The following is a 6,000-nucleotide window of genomic DNA, read 5'->3' on the forward strand; positions in this document are numbered from 1 at the left end:
GCTGCTGTTATCGGTCTTTGCAACAAGCTGCTTTTCTTGCTTGTAGAAGAGACGTTCACGTTCGGCTGATGTCGTTTCAAGAGCCTTAACAAGCTGCTGCAGATCCAATCGCCGTGAAACAACGTCGACACACAGCTTTGGATTTGTTCACTTGTCTTTTAACAAGAAAACCATCATGTTCCCAAACAGGAGACCGCAACGAGATGCTAGGCTGCTAATGCTAGCGTGCTGCAATAGCGCCGTGCTGAAACACACTTAGGAATTTTAGTTCCGTGGCGCATAATCTCTCGTTAATAAAATTTAATGAATGAAAAATAACCGAAACGGTACACACGTGGACTGAACCGAACGTGCTGTACCGAAACGGTTCGGTACACCCACGTGTACCGTTACACCCCTAGTTGTCAGTTATAATTATCATCAATTAAAAAAACAAAAAAACATTTGAAATATACAAATAATATACAGTTTGTGTGTAATGAATGAATATAATATACAAGTTTCACTTTTTGGATGGAATTACTGAAATAAATCAACTTTTTCATGATATTCTAATTTTATGACCAGCACCTGCCACCTGAATATTTTAGATAGATTGAATAACTGACCAGTAATTAAAAAAAGCCATCAGCCATGTCTGAACATTGTTAATTAATTACCAAGTGGGAAGACAATACATACAGTGAGGAAAATAAGTATTTGAACACCCTGTAACTTTGCAAGTTCTCCCACTTAGAAATTATGGAGGTGTCTGAAATTGTCATCTTAGGTGCATGTCCACTGTGAGAGACATTATCTAAAAAATAAAATCCAGAAATCACAATGTATGATTTTTTAAAAATAATTTAACTGTGTGTTACTGCTGCAAATAATTATTTGAACACCTGCCAATCAGCAACAATTCTGGTCCTCAAAGACCTGTTAGCCCACCTCTACAAAGTCCACCTCCACTCCACTTATTCTAAATTAGAAGCACCTGTTTGAGGTCGGTAGCTGCATAAAGACACCTGTCCACCCCACACAATCAGTAAGACTCCAACTACTAACATGGCTAAGACCAAAGAGTTGTCCAAAGACACTGGAGACAAAATTGTAGACCTCCACAAGGCTGGAAAGGGCTACAGGGCAATTGCCAAGCAGCTTGGTGAAAAAAGATCAACTGTTGGAGCCATTATTAGAAAATGGAAGAAGCTAAACATGACTGTCAATCTCCCTCGGACTGGGGCTCCATGCGAGATATCACCTCGTGGCGTATCAGTGATCCTAAGAAATGTGAGGAATCAGCCCAGAACTACACGGGAGGAGCTGGTCAATGACCTGAAGAGAGCTGGCACCACTGTTTCTAAGGTTACTGTGGGTAATACACTAAGATGTCATAGTTGAAAATAATGCATGGCACGGAAGGTTCCCCTGCTTAAACCAGAACACGTCCAGGCCCGTCTTAAGTTTGCCCATGACCTTTTGGATGATCCAGAGGAGTCATGGGAGAAAGTTCTGTGGTCAAATGAGACCAAAATAAAACTTTATGGTCTTAATTCCACTCGCCATGTTTGGAGGACGAAGAATGATGAGTACCATCCCAAAACACCATCCCCACTGTGAAGCATGGGGGTGGAAGCATCATGCTTTGGGGGTGTTTTTCTGCACATGGGACAGGACAACTGCACTGTATTAAGGAGAGGATGACGGGGGCCATGTAGTGAGAGATTTTGGGGAACAACCTCCTTCCGTCAGTTAGAGCATTGAAGATGGGTCGTGTCTTCCAACATGACAATGACCCAAAGCACACAGCCAGGAGAACCAAGGAGTGACTCTGTAAGAAGAATGTCAAGGTTCTGGAGTGGCCTAGTCAGTCTCCAGACCTAAACCCTGTAGAAAATCTTTGGAGGGAGCTCAAACGCCGTGTTTCTCAGTGACAGCCCAGAAACCTGGCTGATCTAGAGAAGATCTGTGTGGAAGAATGGAACAAAATCTCTGCTGCAGTGTGTGCAGACCTGGTGAAAAACTACAGGAAACCGAACTCTGTTATTGCAAACAAAGGCTACTGTACTAAATATTAACGTTGATTTTCACAGGTGTTCAAATACTTATTTGCAGCAGTAACAACCAAATACATTATTAAAAAAATCATACATTGTTATTTCCGTATTTTTTTTTTTAGATTATGTCTCTCTCAGTGGACATGCACCTAAGATGAAAATTTCAGACCCCTCCATGATTTCTAAGTGGGAGAACTTGCAAAGTTGCAGGGTGTTCAAACACATATTTTCCTCAAGAAAAGATCAATATACAATCAGCTCACTGTACAGCCATCAGCTGCTGTAGTTTTAAAAGATCTGCATCAGTCATAGAAAAACTTACAGGTCACCTTCAACTACAAATTATATTTGAGTCTAAATCTTCAATCAATATCACAAGTCAAAATCTGTTTGAAGTGGCATCCAGTGGTGGGCACAACTAAACAAAACTTTAGCTTTGCTATCCATATTCCGCTAACTAAAAAAATTAGTTGTGTTAACGCTAAACGGCTAAGATGACTGTCACTCAGCCTGCGTCGCATGTCTTCATCTCCTTCAAGTTGAAGATGCGTCAGCCAATCACTTCTTGTCATGTGTACACGTAGTAAGCCAATAGCATGCCGAACGGACTCTCAGAAACACACCCACAACAGACAGGATCACAATTGTGAATTTTGATAGTGGACTTAAGGTTATTGAAACCTAATTTAGAGAAAGCTAATTCCACTAACAGTTTCCAAAGTTAGTAAAAATGCTAATCCACTAAGCAAAAAAAATAGTTCCGCTATTGGCAGAACTGTGCCCATCTACAGGTGGCATCTAACTGAGCTAGAACATCTGGGAAATTAACTGGGGACTAGAAACTGACAGAAAATTTTCCATTGCAATCTCACTGAGTGCTTGTCACCAAGTGACAGTGGAAGCTGTGTGGCCATGATTTGAGAACCCAGATTGTGGAAAAACACAGCTGACTAGTGCAAAACAGCATTCTTGGTCATAAACGTTATTTCATTGTTCTCCTCAGCTCGCCTTGACTGCACCTCAGCAGTTTGCCCCATGTTCAGGAGTTAATCTGCTGTAGTACACTTAGGCAAAGTCATATATGGACCAGAGTTTTTATTCATCTATAATTAGTGGGGGTTTTTTTTTAAAGACATGGTCATTTACCTCAGATGTTTTCTGTCAAAGCAGAGCAGAGCACCTGCTCAGGTGCCAAAATACAGCTTTAATTATCTGGAGATGGGTTAGAGACAATAACATTCAGAGGAGTTCAAGACATGTCGGAGATTTACACAATGCTTTTGTAAAAGAAAAATGGGTGCACAGATTTTTTTAACATGTTCAAAACAAATGACAGGGTTGTGCACCTCTGCAACAAAGTTGAGAACCCCACAAAATATACACAGCATTTGGGAGATGTCCTTATCATTCTCCAACTACTGCCTACCTAGTAAGATACCACCTTTACCCCAGTGTTTAATCAAGCAAAAATTAAGTCTAACAAACACCTTATTATCAAAAAATACAGAAAATGCCATGATATTCCCATCTAAAATAAATCCATTCTCTTTGTTAGAAATAACTTGCAGCTGAGGAGTAAAAATGATGCAAAGTTGAATTGCTATTTTTGGTAAAAGCCATGATGATATAGTACCAAGCTTTTATGACTGTGACTACTTCTAAAATGTAAATACGACCCATTCTTGTGCCATTCATAGCGACAAAATAATGCCATTAACAACTACAGAAAAACACGAAGATGGTCAGAAAAATAGTCTCACATTTTATCAAAGAAATACAAAATCCATAAATTGTAATGACTTTTAGTGACCAACAATAAATTTAATTTATTATAAGTGCACACCCTCGTCTAGCAGAAATCAAATGTGATACATGGCCTGACTTATCATGAATGTGTTGATGTTGTAAAATATTAACACTGGTGGTCACGTTTAAAACTGTTATTACAGAAGAAGCTTCTGACAGATAAACTAGATATGACGTGAAAATCCATAATAAGGTGCTGAAGGCCATTATGGTGAGGCTATGCTAACGCGAAGACAGCTAACGCTTTTACTCCCTAAAATAATGACTTTTAATGCAATTTCACGAAAGCAACGTTAAAGACACTGGGACGTAAGATCACAGTGAATGCATTATAAATAAAACATTTTCATTGTATAATTTAAACAGTCAAAAATAACAACTCTTGCCTGCTAGCTACCTCAACACAGATTAGCTTAATGCTAATTCAGTAGCAGATAAAAACATCGACAACAAAACCCTCTGGTGAATAAATACAACCCATTAAACGTTGATTTATAACAATATAAAGATTATTATGCATAAATAACTGCGACGGTTAAAAAAATACCGACAAATGAATAAGCAAATAGCCAAAACCCAAATCGCTATGTAAACAAATGCTAACGAGTATGCGATTTGTACTAGAGCCGATTGTGGTACTTACAATATTGTATTTATGGCGAACTATACAAGCAACACGGCAAACATAAAAACAAAATTTGCAATAGCCAGCTGCATTCGACAGTGACAGCTTGTTAAAAAACCAGCGAAACGACACTCCCGTTAAACTTCCAGGGTACTGTTACAAAAACAACTCCTACAGGCCAAAAGTTTGACAGTAGATTAAATTATTAGGAGCCGATAATTTAAGAAGACCGTTTTCCTGCGATGTCTAGACAAAACCACGTAAACTAGAGCCTTAATATTTAACCTTGCTTGTTTAATTTTTTTTTTTTTGGAACGGGTTGAAGACAGCGACGGGAATGTAGGACAGGGCGATTAAAAATGGCTGCTGCCCAGAACAAAGCAACAATAAACTGAACAGCGGGGAAACAGAGGCAAAACGGAGGATTTGACATAGCTCCGCATTCATGACTCACCGGATTAAACAATTTAGGAATATCTTCTTATCAGTGAGAGTGATATAGTTCCAACAAACGTTGTCTATTCGGAAGATGGATTGCGATTGTAAAGTCCAATCTTCATAGGTTGCTCCGATAGCAGGGTTTTTGGTCCTACCCGGCCTGAGAATGAGCAGCGTACAGTGAAGGCTGGATCTGTTCCGCTCACAGCGTCATACGTCATCAAACCAAGTCCTCAAACAAGTGTAAACACTGCCCCCCACTGGTCAATACGTGCAATTACAGAAACAACTCAAATAAAATAATAATAACATTAACAATAATAATAATTGATTTCGTTTAAGTCAGGCCTTCTTCAACAAACACGGACAATTTCACACAATTCTAAACATAGCTTTTTTTGTATCGACACAATGACTTTTTAAAATTTGATTATCATTGTATGTGATATAGTCAAGTAAAATTTATTTATAAAGCACATTTAAAAACAGCAGCTGTTACCAACGTGCTTAATAATAAAATAAATGGCAGTAATTGAAAGAAAAAATAATAACAAAAATTAAAAGAAAAACATAAAACACAAAACAATAAAACACCAAATCAAATTACACTGTTGAATGTCAGAGAAAACAGATGTGTTTTTAAAAGCAATTTAAAAACAGGAAGTGCAGTGGCCTGTCTAATTTTGGGGTGGCAGATTGTTCCAAAGTTTAGGGCCCGCGATTGAAATTTCCTCTGAGCTTCAACCTTGGCACAACCAGACGCAATTGATCAGATGATCTCAGCGCCCGAGAAGGAACTAGGTTGAAGTAGCTCAGAGAGATAAGAGGGTGCAAGGCCATTTAGGCATTTAAAGGTCAACAGGAGAATTTGAAAATCTATTCTGATACGTACAGGGAGCCAGTGAAGGGAGGATAAAACTGGTGAAATATGATTCATTCATTCAACCTTTATTTAAACAGGTTAGTCCCATTGAGCCACGAGGTGGTGGGTCCACAAGGCAAACCCATGTTGTTCATTCAGGCTGAGCCCGCCCGGGCCTCGTGGGTAGAGACCTGGTCACCAGCCGCTCTCCAACAAATCCCTCCTCAGGC

General features: G+C 39.2%; 1 protein-coding gene across 2 annotated transcripts in view; it reads right to left on the minus strand.

The window, feature by feature from the left end:
* Window positions 1-5,084, minus strand: part of prrc2b (proline-rich coiled-coil 2B) — a 31,094-nt gene extending 26,010 nt beyond the window's left edge. For both annotated transcript variants that reach the window (XM_037692127.1, XM_037692126.1), the window contains exon 1: window positions 4,925-5,084. The gene's annotated coding sequence lies outside the window, so the exon portion shown is untranslated. The remainder of the gene's footprint in view (window positions 1-4,924) is intronic.
* Between the last annotated feature and the right edge of the window lie 916 nt (window positions 5,085-6,000).

The sequence above is a fragment of the Nematolebias whitei genome, chromosome 18 (genome assembly GCF_014905685.2).
Source record: "Nematolebias whitei isolate Nwh7 chromosome 18, NemWhi1, whole genome shotgun sequence".
NCBI classification, from domain to species: Eukaryota; Metazoa; Chordata; class Actinopteri; order Cyprinodontiformes; family Rivulidae; genus Nematolebias; species Nematolebias whitei.